General features: G+C 43.3%; 1 long non-coding RNA gene across 1 annotated transcript; it reads left to right on the top strand.

The window, feature by feature from the left end:
• The first annotated feature begins 7,282 nt into the window (after positions 1 to 7,282).
• On the top strand, positions 7,283 to 11,571 carry LOC106585422 (uncharacterized). The gene is made up of 2 exons (XR_001323967.2): positions 7,283 to 7,516; positions 10,189 to 11,571. It is a non-coding gene; the product is annotated as an uncharacterized lncRNA (long non-coding RNA).
• Positions 11,572 to 13,695: the final 2,124 nt, after the last annotated feature.

Here is a 13,695-nt window from a genome sequence, read left to right as displayed (position 1 = left end):
CACCAACACCCAAACCCACCAACACCCAAACCTACCAACATCCCAACTCACCAACACCCAAACCTACCAACATCCCAACTCACCAACACACCAATATCCAAACTCACCAACACCCAAACCCACCAACACCCAAACCTACCAACATCCCAACTCACCAACACACCAATATCCAAACTCATCAACACCTAAACCCACCAACACCCAAACCCACCAACACCCAAATCTACCAACATCCCAACTCACCAACACACCAATATCCAAACTCACCAACACCCAAACTCACCAACACCCAAACTCACCAACACCTAAACTCACCAACACCCAAACCTGCCAACACCCAAACCTACCAACACCCCAACTCACCAACACCCAAACATCTAAGCACACCAACACCCAAGCACACCAAAACCCATAGATACTAACACCCAAACCTACCAACACCCCAACTCACCAACACCCAAACATCTAAACACACCAACACCCAAGCACACCAAATCCAAAGCACACCAACACCCAAGCACACTAACACCCAAAGATACTAACACCCCAACTCACCAACACTCAAACATCTAAACACCCAAACTCACCAACACCCAAACAACCAAGCATACCAACAACAAAGCACACCAACACCCAAGCACCCCAACACCTAAACCCACCAACACCCACACTCACCAACACCTAAACTTTGCTTGGTAAATACTCCTACCTCAAATCCTACCTATTTAGCATTTAGTGCTAAGATAATGGAATCAGAGGAGCCCCTAGTGAACCTCAACTTGAACATGCCGTTAATGCTTCATCCCATTCCCCTCCTCCCTCTAGCTTTACCCCTGCTCTGTTTACACTGGTCAAAAAGAGGAGCAGGTGCAGGCCTCTCTCCTTAGGGGTATATTATGTGTGTGTTTGTGTGTGTAACTGTGTAACTGTGGTAGCAGCTTAACTGCAATCAGAGAGAGCATGTGCCAGTAAACACCCTGTACACTAATCACACATGATAGCATCTCCAGCAGATTAGAGTCTAGGACACTAGGCCGACCGAACTGCCACAAGCAGCCGTGACGACAGCACGCATGCACACACACAAACACTGCTGCTGCCTTTCAGGTGCCTGCACTGTCTGTTATCAGAAAGAGAGGGGAAAGAGAAAGAAAGAGATGTTACAGTTCAGATCTACAGATTGCACAGTGCATGTGTGAGGCTTTCTATTGACATAAGCAAAACAAACAGATGTGTGTTCATATGAGAATATAGTTATTATTTTTATTATATACATTTGGATTGTTCCTTTATAGCACTGTTATATTGAATAGCTATAATGGCATGACTTTGAGAGTATTCTAGAAACACCAACACCAATAACCATACCTTCCTCTTCTCCTCTCGCCCTTCTGTCCATTGCATCTCCCCACTGTCCTCAGCCCCAGTAGTGGTGAGGACCTTGCTATTGGAATGTGTGCTCTGGTCTGTTGCAGAATATTTCCCTTTGTGTTTGTCCTCTCTCTCCTACCTCCCTTTGTTTGTTGCAGTTGGAAGTCTTGGGAAAGAAACAAACGGTGGAATTCCGTGAGGGATGTAAAGCCCTGATTCCCAGGCAGGAAGTGGTAAATGGAGAGGGGATGTGGTAGTAGCGTGATACCGCTGGGTCTATTGTGTCCTCCCACTGGTCCAATCAGAGGGCTCAGTTTTTTACCTCAGACCTGTGGCCTGACCAAGCGGTCCTTATGCAATCATCATCAGCTAGGATATATTGGATTTGCAAAGTGTGAATAAATTATAGCAATTAAATGAACATGCTTTAATTCAAACTGAAGGTGAGTTCATGATCAGCTGTAATGGTTATTAATTTCATGCACACACGCAAACACACACGCACGCACACACAAATAATTTGACTCGCTAAGGTGAAGTATGTTTAGAGTGGAGGTAAGAGGAGTAGGGAAGTATAGGGAGTTAAAGTGGACCCTTTTGGCACCTTAGATTAAGAAGCTCAACTATTATTGAGCTAACCTTTGACCCATGACTCCCATGGTGCTTAGCAACTTGAAAAAAAGTAAATATTACGCACCAGTAGCCCAAAGCACTCATACAACAGGGAAGCCTGTTAAAATCATATGGTTTAGAACACATTTAAAGTATGTTAGTGGAAAAAAGAGAATGGGTCATTTTATATATGAACATGCACTTATGGATATTAGAATGGCCATCTTGTCATTTCATATTACCATTTACAACAAAAAAGTAAATGTTGAGATTAGAATGTAGTCAACTTTAACATAGCTAGCTCGGCCAAAATAGTCCCACACAAACCTACATTTTAAAGTACAGCCTTGAAGCCCATTGATGTGATGACCTCAGACATTTGTTTGTTCAGCAGCCTATAGGCCCCGACTGCGGTCACAGTGATGGGACCCTGCCGACCTCCAGCCACCTTTGACCCCTGCTCTGCTGTGGCCAGACGCTTTAATAAGGGCTGAAGAGATGAGTTCTATATGGTGACTTACAGGCGAGGTTTTAGTGGAGTCGTTTCATAATTAAACGCCTCTTCTCTTTGATCACTAGAGCAAAGGAGCTGGGATGACCAGGAATGAATGGATAATTACATCAAATCAGGTAATTCATGTTAGGATTTATGAAAGGTATAGGTTATACAAATGTGGTACAACTATGTTTGTTATCATTATGTTTCTCTGAGACTGTATTTGCAGATAGATATGAGTTATCTGTCTGCAGTCAGGGAGTCACCCATCTCACTGTGTTGTTGACACAGCTGCAGGCAGGCAGGCAAGCAGAGTGAGTGTGTAGCCTACTCAGAGAAAAGGATTCACCATGTGCTTGCCAGCCCGCTTCACAGGGCACAACACTCACTGTGGAAAGAATCTCAGCCAACTAATGTGTGAAAACAAGGGAAAGGTAATGATGTTTTGATAGTAAATGTGAGAGAGATGTTTATACTTTGTAGGCCAGGGCACCAAAAGCAAACAACCCTATTGGACAAGCCACTGTTTTATTTCTGAGATACATAGAAAAAGGGAAACACTAAAAAACATGAGTTTATCAGGTATTGATTCCTAATTGTAGCCAGCAACCTTAAAAACGAAACCCCTAGTGCCTCCATTCTACAATAACTGAGAACCCAGATTAAGAAAATCATGTTAAACTTGTTAGTTGAGGATGGAAACTGATTTTGTCACATGAATAATGAACCAATAAGAATGTTGTGCTGTGATCTTCCCCTGTTACATTCAGCATATGCACTGCTACCAGAGCTAATATGCTCCTTGGTCCACTTTTACAGTTATTCAGTCTATCTGCTTCAGTCTACACATGTACTGTTGTTTACCTGCTTGAGGCAGTCCTAATATGTGCTATTCTCCCCAGTAGGGGGCAGTAATGCTATTACTGAGGATGCCTTTCCTACACTATTGACCAGCAGGCAGCATGATGTGTGTGAAGCCAATTGACATACTCCAGTAGACGATATCACCCTTACAAAGCAAACATACAGTATGAAACAAAAAACATGAAGCGAACAAAAAATTGATGCTTCACGACAATAGTCCAGATCAAGGTTTTCAAACACTGCCTATCTTGCTCCTCTGTTCAGGCTAGTCTGCCAGCAGAGTTACGTATCAGTGTCAGTGTATGAGGGGAAAACCCTATCCTCTAGACTGGGTGGATTTAGAGGAAGATAAACATTGTGTGGGAGTGGGTGCGGAGAGTACGTTACCATACCCAACCTAACAAGTTTCAAGTTTATTAGTTGTATGTACAGGATACCCATGCTATCCACCGTCAAACAAAATGCTTACTTGCAGGCTCCTTCCCGACAATACAACAACAATAAGAAATAATGAAAGATATCAATAATATCAGGTTGGTTGGTCCACTGGGAGATTCAGTGAGGGAAAAAAGTATTTGATCCCCTGCTTATTTTGTACGTTTGCCCACTGACAAATAAATGATCAGTCTATCATTTTAATGGTAGGTTTATTTGAACAGTGAGAGACAGAATAACAACAAACAAATCCAGAAAAACGCATGTAAAAAATGTTATAAATTGATTTGCATTTTAATGAGGGAAATAAGTATTTGACCCCTCTGCAAAACATGACTTAGTTCTTGGTGGCAAAACCCTTGTTGGCAATCACAGAGGTCAGATGTTTCTTGTAGTTGGCCACCAGGTTTGCACACATCTCAAGAGGGATTTTGTCCCACTCCTCTTTGCAGATCTTCTCCAAGTCATTAAGGTTTCGAGGCTGACGTTTGGCAACTCAAACCTTCAGCTCCGTCCACAGATTTTCTATGGGATTAAGGTCTGGAGACTGGCTAGGCCACTCCAGGACCTTAACTATGGGCTAGGTGGGACGCAGGCGTCCCACCCGTGGTGCACTCCATCAACAGCAGGTGCATTTCAAGAGCGGCAAATTTGAATCCAAATAAATGTCAAAATTCAAATTTTTCAAACATACAACTATTTTACACCCTTTGAAAGATAAACATCTCCTTAATCTAACCACGTTTTACGATTTCAAAAAGGTTTTACGGCGAAAGCATAAATTTAGAGTATGTTAGGACAGTACATTTACAAGAGTTGTGTGTAATGTTTTGTCAATTCAAAGACAGGGTCACCAAAACCATAAAACCAGCTAAAATGATGCACTAACCTTTTACAATCTCCATCAGATGACACTCCTAGGACATTATGTTAGACAATGCATGCATTTTTAGTTCTATCAAGTTCATATTTATATCCAAAAACAGCGTTTTACTATGGCATTGATGTTGAGGAAATCGTTTCCCTCCAATAACCGGCAGACAAGTCAGCATCACAAATTAAATAATTAAAATTAGAAAACATTGGTAAAATATTATATTGTCATTTAAAGAATTATAGATTTACATCTCTTGAACGCAATCAACTTGCCAGATTTAAAAATAACCTTACTGGGAAATCACACTTTGCAATAATCTGAGCACTGCGCCCAGAAAAATACGGCGTTGCGATACAGACTAGTCGTCATTTTGGGGAGATCTAAAATCGAAAATACTATGTAAATAATCCATTACCTTTGATTCTCTTCATCAGATGTCACTTCCAGGTATCACAGGTCCATAACGAATGTAGTTTTGTTCAAAAAAGCTCATCATTTATGTCCAAAAATCTCCGTCTTGTTAGCACATGATCTAAGCCCGCCGGACTTCACTTCATGAACGAGGGGAAAAAATATATTTACGTTCGTTCAAACATGTCAAACGTTGTATAGCATAAATCATTAGGGCCTTTTTAACCAGAACATGAATAATATTCAAGGTGGACGAATGCATACTCTTTTATAACGTATTGGAACGAGGGTACCCAACATGAACTCGCGTGCCAGGTGTCTAATGGGCCATCATCGTTCCATGGCTCTTGTTCGGTCAGATCTCCCTCCAGAAGACTCAAAACACTTTGTAAAGGCTGGTGACATCTAGTGGAAGCAATAGGAAGTGCCAAAATATTCCTCAGCCCCTGTGTTTTTCAATGGCATAGGTTTAAAGGTAATACAACACATCAGGTATCCACTTCCTGTCAGAAAATGTCTCAGGGTTTTGCCTGCCAAATGAGTTCTGTTATACTCACAGACACCATTCAAACAGTTTTAGAAACTTTAGAGTGTTTTCTATCCATATATAATAAGTATATGCATATTCTAGTTACTGGGTAGGATTAGTAACCAGATTAAATCGGGTAAAAAAAATTATCCAGCCGTGCAAATACTGCCCCCTAGCCCTTTAATGTGCTTCTTCTTGAGCCACTCCTTTGTTGCCTTGGCCATGTGTTTTGGGTCATTGTCATGCTGGAATACCCATCCACGACCCATTTTCAATGCCGTGACTGGGGGAAGGAGGTTCTCACCCAAGATTTGATGGTACATGGCCATCGTCCCCTTGATGCGGTGAAGTTGTCCGGTCCCCTTAGCAGAAAAACACCCCCAAAGCATAATGTTTCCACCTCCATGTTTGTCGGTGGGGATGGTGTTCTTGGGGTCATAGGCAGCATTCCTCCTCCTCCAAACACGGCGAGTTGAGTTGATGCCAAAGAGCTCCATTTTGGTCTCATCTGACCACAACAATTTCACCCAGTTGTCCTCTGAATCATTCAGGGCATGTATATGTGCTTTCTTGAGCAGGGGGACCTTGCGGGTGCTGCAGGATTTCAGATTTCAGTGTGTTACCAATTGTTTTCTTGGTGACTATGGTCCCAGCTGCCTTGAGATCATTGACGAGATCCTCCCGTGTAGTTCTGGGCTGATTCCTCACCGTTCTCATGATCATTGCAATTCCACGAGGTGAGATCTTGCATGGAGCCCCAGGCCGAGGGAGATTGACAGTTCTTTTGTGTTTCTTCCATTTGCGAATAATCGCACCAACTGTTGTCACCTTCTCACCAAGCTGCTTGGCGATGGTCTTGTAGCCCATTCCAACCTTGTGTAGGTCTACAATCTTGTCCCTGACATCCTTGGAGAGCTCTTTGTTCTTGGCCATGGTGGAGAGTTTGGAATCTGGTTGATTGATTGCTTCTGTGGACAGGTGTCTTTTATACAGGTAACAAGCTGAGATAAGGAGCACTCCCTTAAGAGTGTGCTCCTAATCTCAGCTCGTTACCTGTATAAAGACACCTGGGAGCCAGAAATCTTTCTGATTGAGAGGGGGTCAAATACTTATTTCCCTCATTAAAATGCGCATTTTTGACATGCGTTTTTCTGGATTTTTTTGTTGTTATTCTTTCTTTCACTGTTCAAATAAACCTACAATTAAAATTATAGACTGATCATTTCTTTGTCAGTGGGCAAACGTACAAAATCAGCAGGGGATCAAATACTTTCTTCCCTCACTGTAGATGGGTTGTTAATGTTTTGACTTGTGTCCCTGTGTTGTGTTTCAGAGTTCTCTCTCTCTCTCTCTCTCTCTCTCTCTCTCTCTCTCTCTCTCTCTCTCTCTCTCTCTCTCTCTCTCTCTCTCTCTCTCTCGTCACAGGTGCTTTAGGGATGTGTCCTCCCCAAGGATCCATAGAGATGGAAGTTCTACTGAACAGTACAGGGTTTATTGTCTTGCCTTTAAATAGAAAGGATAGCACGCTTTCTGGAAACACAATAGACACATTAACAACACACACCCAGAATCATCTAACTTCTAAAATGTCTCCTGTGGGATTGTTTTTTTTTTTTTTTTAAACAGTAGTGTAGATTGACTTCATAGGTTAGTGCCGGCTCTGGTTCTTTACAGCCAAGTAAATATGTGCCGCTATGAGTGTCAAATTGTTAATAATGCAATCATCTTCCTCATTTACTGTATCTGACTATTTCACAGCTCATTGAGAAGACCAGTGGAGTGGAAAAATAAATACTTATTCAGTCTGATTAATCAATCTCAGATTCCCAACAGGTTTGTTGTCCTCCCTCAGAGATACATATTCACCTGGATCCCAGTAGTGTGAATGAAGCACAGTCTCCTCTAGGAAGAGGGCCAATAGGTAATACCGCACTCTTTCATTTTCACATTCATCCTTACAGGTGGGTCAAAACATGATTCAGTTAATAAAGTTCAGAGTCAATGGGGCAGATGGGGAAGTTAATAATACACATTATAGCAATAGGCTGTGACCTGACCCTAAGATCCAGAATTTTGTTTGGTAAGCACTCCTGGTCAGATCACACAATCTGGATAAACTCTGAACCTTGTAGACATATCTAGATTTCTACAGATAACATAAACCACATAAAATAGATTTTCTGATGGGAATTCAACTGAATTCTCCAGACATTATTCTAGGCCTCTGAGGTCATTTCCTGTAGTGCTATTCCTGATCCTATCGTCTTTGAATAACCCACGGTTGTTTACTCGGATTCATTCAGGAAGTCCTTGCTTAATTTGTTATGTTTTCCTCACCTCCTTTTATGTCAGTCCCAAGGAATAAACCAAGCATTGTACTTATCAGGGCTTACAGATGTTTATTTAAAATCATCAGGAGCTTGAGAAGAGACCCTAAAGACAAACCCCCATGATTCCCCTGGCACAGCGGCAGCCGACCCGGCTGCACCCCTCGCCATGTTTGATGGGTGTCGACAGCCACTCATGGGGCTTCAAAGGGGGATAATCGCGGCTGCAGATGTATGACTGCTTGCAGTCCTAATCTATTTAAAGTCGGGATCCGATCCGAATCTTTTTCATCCACCCTCACAGAGACAAGGCTTTTTCCAAGGACTCTGTAATACAGTGCATTAGGAGATAAAGGCCTCTCCTCACAGCTGTCTCACGCTGACAGCCTCCTGGAAAACTGGCTCTGGGAGGCTCCTTCCTCCTCTCTCTGTCCCTCCTTCCATCACTCAGCTCTGACTCCTGGCTTCTTACTGACCATTGAGCTGGTTTTAAGGCGTCGGCATGCTTCAGTTCGGCTGGCGCCTAGTCGAACTCGGCTAGGCGAAACAAACGAGTGTGCTCGTATACTCCCTAAAAGACCTTCGGTTAAAATAGTCAGTATTAATCTAAGATAACTCAAGAAATCTGTGATTCATTTTGATGTTTTTTTGACATCTAACTAAGATGTTTGGTGCAGTATTTCTCAATGAAAAAATGTGCATGAAAACGAGTTGTCTCTTGTTGAATGACAGCAAAGACTTTATTGAAGAATCCCTGCTGTTGACCAATCACTGACGGATGGGCGTAGACTTCGGCTTCGAACTTTGGCTTGCCTCCAGAAAAAAACGTGTGTGCCTGAACAGCCGAACAAAAAGACAAACAAAAACATCACAAAATGTCATCATAATACACTACATGACCAAAGTATGTGGACACCTGCTCATCGAACATCTCATTCCAAAATCATGGGCATTAATATGGAGTCGGTCCCCCTTTGCTGCTGTAACAGCATCCACTCTCCTGGGAAGACTTTCCACTAGATGTTGGAACATTGCTGAGGGGACTTGCTTCCATTCAGCCACAAGAGCATTAGTGAGGACGGGTTCTGATGTTGGGCGATTAGGTCTGGCTCGCAGTTTGCGTTCCAATCATCCTAAAGGTGTTCGATGGAGTTGAGGTCAGGGTTCTGTGCAGGCCAGTCAAGTTCTTCCATACCGATCTCGACAAACCATTTATGTATGACCCTTGCTTTGTCCACGGGGGCATTGTCATGCTGAAACAGAAAAGGTCCTTCTCCAAACTGTTGCCACAAAATTGGAAGCACAGAATCGTCTAGAATGTTATTATATGCTGTAGCGTTAAGATTTCCCTTTACTTGAACTAAGGGACCTAGCCAGAACCATGAAAAATAGCCCCAGACCATTATTTCTCCTTCATCAAACTTTACAGTTGGCACTATCCATTCGGGCAGGTAGCGTTCTCCTGGCATCCACCAAACCCAGATTTGTCCATTGGACTGCCAGATGGCGAAGCGCGATTCCTCACTCCAGACAACGTGTTTCCATTGCTCCAGAGTTCAATGGCAGGGAGCTTTACAGCACTCCAGCCGACGCTTGGCATTGCGCATGGTGATCTTAGGCTTGTGTGCGACTGCTCGGCCATGGAAACCCATTTCATTAAGCTCCCAACGAACAGTTATTGTGCTGATGTTGCTTCCAGAGGCAGTTTGGAGCTCGGTATTGAGTGTTGCAACCGAGGACAGACGATTTTTACGTGCTTCAGCACTCGCCGGTCCCGTTCTGTGAGCTTGTGTGGACTACCACTTCAGGGCTGAGCCGTTGTTGCTCCTAGACATTTCCACTTCACAATAACAGCACTTACAGTTGACTGGGGGAGAAATTTGAAGAACTGGTTTGTTGGAAAAGTGGCATCCTATGACGGTGCCACGTTGACTGTCACTGAGCTCTTCAGTGAGCTCTTCTACTTCCAATGTTTGGCTGTGTGCTCGATTTATACACCTGTCAGCAACGGGTGTGGCTGAAATAGCTGAATCCATGAATTTCAAGGGGTGTCCTCATACTTTTGTATATATAATGTATATGCACAAACTCTTCCGAACTGTTTCAGCTGGGAAGCAAGCAGACATTTTAGGCAAGATTGAGATATTTCGTTGTTTTCTTAATAAGCTACCCAAAATAATATGAAACATCAACAAACTAGATGACTCTCTTGACCTGAAATTTGTGATGGGCTCTTGGTAATAACATTTTTTTTTTTTAAACGTAGCAGAGACAAGATGCCCAACTGTGATTGGAGGAGGCCCAAGGCAAGCCCTAAGTGGAGTCCAATAAGAGGCTGTTCTGGGTCTTCTTTGTATCTATTTATACAGAAAGGCCCTTGGTCGTCTGAGAGTGATGGATGAGAGCCTCTGGTCTCAGCCCAGACTGCAGACTGTCATCCCTAGTGCAAGAGACCTGAGCTGGGCCCCAGACGTCACATCTGCCACCGCTACTCCCCTGGGGCCCCCGGGGCATGGGAACCTTGCTGCCTCCCCCACCCCATTCCCCATTCCTGTCCCTGGCCTAGTAGCTGGGACCCTGGTTTCTCTCCCTCCGTCCCTCCCTCATTGACTTATTAATTTGTTCTCACAGCACTCACTTCCGCTGTCTCTCCCGTTCTCTATTTTCACCCTCTCTCTCTCTCTCCCCGTCATCCATCTCTCTCTCTTTCTCTCTGTGGTCCATCTCACCCTCCTCCTCTTTTCTCACCTCACTATGTGAGGATGTCATTGGAAAATGATGTCAGCGGGGAGTACCAGAGGCCTGATAGCAGCTCTGTGAGAGGCTGAGAGGAGCATATGGGTAATTTCTCCTGATAGTCCCCAGTGGTCGTGGGTGATAATTGTCAAGTCGGAGAGCCCTTTCATCTCTATTGATCTCAGCAGAACACCAGGTGGGACAGACTGCTTCTTCCCACTGACTCATTCATTCCCCTAGCGATCAAGTACTGTGGAAGCTTATAACACAGCCATCCCACTGGGTGACAATTGGTTGAATCAATGTTGTTTCCAGGTCATTTCAACCCACAAAATGTATGTGAAGATGTTGAATCAACATGGAAAACGTACTTTATTTCAACCAACTTTTAACCTAAATCCAATGACGTTGTTGAATTCACAGTTAGTTGACAACTCAATGAAATGTAAATCAAAACTAGATGTTGAACTGTCATCTGTGCCCAGTGGGATGCTACTTAAAGTAGACAACATGCTTACAGTATATAACACAGCTATGCTACTTACAGTAACATACACAGACAACATGAGAAACCTTGATTCTAACACTAGACTCTTTATTTTCTCTATCTCTCTCTAGCTGTATAAGAAGCCATTCTGTCTCTATGTTGTGAGGAAAATGTATTCTGTGTGACATTGTTACATCCACACTCTGATTTGTTTCATTCAAGGTTATGCACACATACACGCACCACACACACACACGGACTACACACACACATACACGCACCACACACACACACGGACTACACACACACATACACACACGCACCGCAAATGCACACAGACTACAGAAACACACACACATCATACACACACACATCATTACTGTATCATTGGCTGTCACACATAACTTCAATAAAGCAGTTCAGCTTCTGGTGCAGCTGTTGGCTATTCTATCTACCACACAAATGCAGTAGAGGTGTGACTGGCACAGATCTGTATGTGTGAGCTGCAGCTGTCTGCAGCCAGAGACGAGCCACACCGGTCAGCTCACTGCTCCCAAAGCTCCCAAAGCCCACAGCAGCACGGCAGGCCTTCCTTCACACTTTCACAGCCATCATCCAGATACTCCATATTCCACTACTCCCCTTTCATAGTCCTGTTTCTGTCTTATTTACTGTGTTGCATTACATGTTGTTGGTTCCATCACCTATAGCCCCACAGCCAACGAAGTTGAAATACTACAGGTGTGATTTTCTAAGAGTTAGATCTAATTTCCAAATTTGCACCTGTTTTTTCCACAGAAGAATTACATAGAAATTAAAACCAAAAGGTAAAATAAAGGTTATTAGAAAAAATATGACTGGAAGAAAAAAAGGCATGTTTATGGGTCAAGATTATTAAACAAAAATGTGCAAGGTCAGGATCATTGCATTTAAATAAATGTGTAGGCTAAATCAGTTTGATTTTGGTCTGACTGAGCTGCTGAAGACCCATTGGGGTCAATTTCAAAAGGCAGGCTTTGTTTTTGAAGGATGCGTGAACAAGCGAAAGCCACCTCTGAAGTATGTCCATATCGCTTGTGTCTCTACCTAAATCTATCCCTTAAGGAAAAGCCAAATGATTTCACATGTGGAAAATCACATGATCTTTTTCATTTGCATGTTTTGCAAATAATGTGAAACCATATGGTTTTGTAAAACTTCACATGATGATATTTCACATGAAGTTTCACGTGATCACATAACCTTGCATATGTGAAATCATATATGAAACCAGTTGGTTTTGGAACACTTTACATGTGATTTATATTTCACATGAAGTTTCATATGTGGATATTTTTTAAAAGAAATTTCACAGGTGATGCCCTGCAAGCAAAAAGGTGTCGTTAGGATGTCCACACTTTGACATACAGTGCATTCGGAACGTATTCAGACCCTTTCCTTGTTTCCACATTTTGCTACGTTACAGCCTTATTCTAAAATGGATTCAATTAATGTTTTCCTCATCAATTTACACACAATATCCCATAATGACACAGTGAAAACAGTTCTTTAGAAATGTTTGCAAATGTATAAAAAAACTACTTGATTGGAGTCCACCTTTTGGTAAATTCAATTGATTGGACATGATTTGGAAAGACACACACCTGTCTATATAAGGTCCCACAGTTGACAGTGCATGTCAGAGCAAAAACCAAGCCATGAGGTTGAAGGAATTGATCGTAGAGCTCCGAGACAGGATTGTGTCAAGGCACAGATCTGGGGAAGGGTACCAAAGTATTTCAGCAGCATTGAAGGTCCCCAAGAACACAGTGGCCTCCATCATTCTTAAATGGAAGAAGTTTGGAACCACCCAGACTCTTCCTCTTTCTTCCTAGCCGCCCGGCCAAACTGAGCAATCAGGAGATAAGGGCCTTGGTCAGGGAGGTGACCAAGAACCCGATGGTCTCTCTGACAGAGCTCCAGAGTTCCTCTGTGGAGATGAGAGAACCTTCCAGAAGGACTACCATCTCTGCAGCACTCCACAAATCAGGCCTTTATGGTAGAGTGGCCAGACGGAAGACTCAGTAAAAGGCACACGACAGCTCACTTGGAGTTTGCCAAAAGGCACCTAAAGGACTCTCAGACCATGATAAACAAGATTCTCTGGTCTGATGAAACCAAGATTGAACTCTTTGGCCTGAATGCCAAGCGTCACGTCTGGAGGAAACCTGGCACCATCCCTACGATGAAGCATAGTGGTGGCAGCATCATGCTGTGGGGATTTTTTTCTGTGGCAGGGACTGGGAGACTAGTCAGGATTGAGGGGAAGATGAACAGAGCAAAGTACAGAGAGATCCTTGATGAAAACCTGCTCCAGAGCACTCAGGACCTCAGAATGGGGCGAAGGTTCACCTTCCAACAGGACAACAAACCTAAGCACACAGCGAAGACAATGCAGGAGTGGCTTCGGGACAAGTCTCTGAATGTCCTTGAGTGGCTCAGCCAGAGCCCGGGCTCAGCCAGAGCCCGATCAAACATCTCTGGAGAGACCTGAAAATAGCTGTGCGGCGA

Source organism: Salmo salar, chromosome ssa24 (assembly GCF_905237065.1).
Source record: "Salmo salar chromosome ssa24, Ssal_v3.1, whole genome shotgun sequence".
NCBI classification, from domain to species: Eukaryota; Metazoa; Chordata; class Actinopteri; order Salmoniformes; family Salmonidae; genus Salmo; species Salmo salar.
The sequence above is the reverse complement of the archived record's forward strand: the minus strand, read 5'-3'. Positions and strand labels throughout refer to the sequence as shown.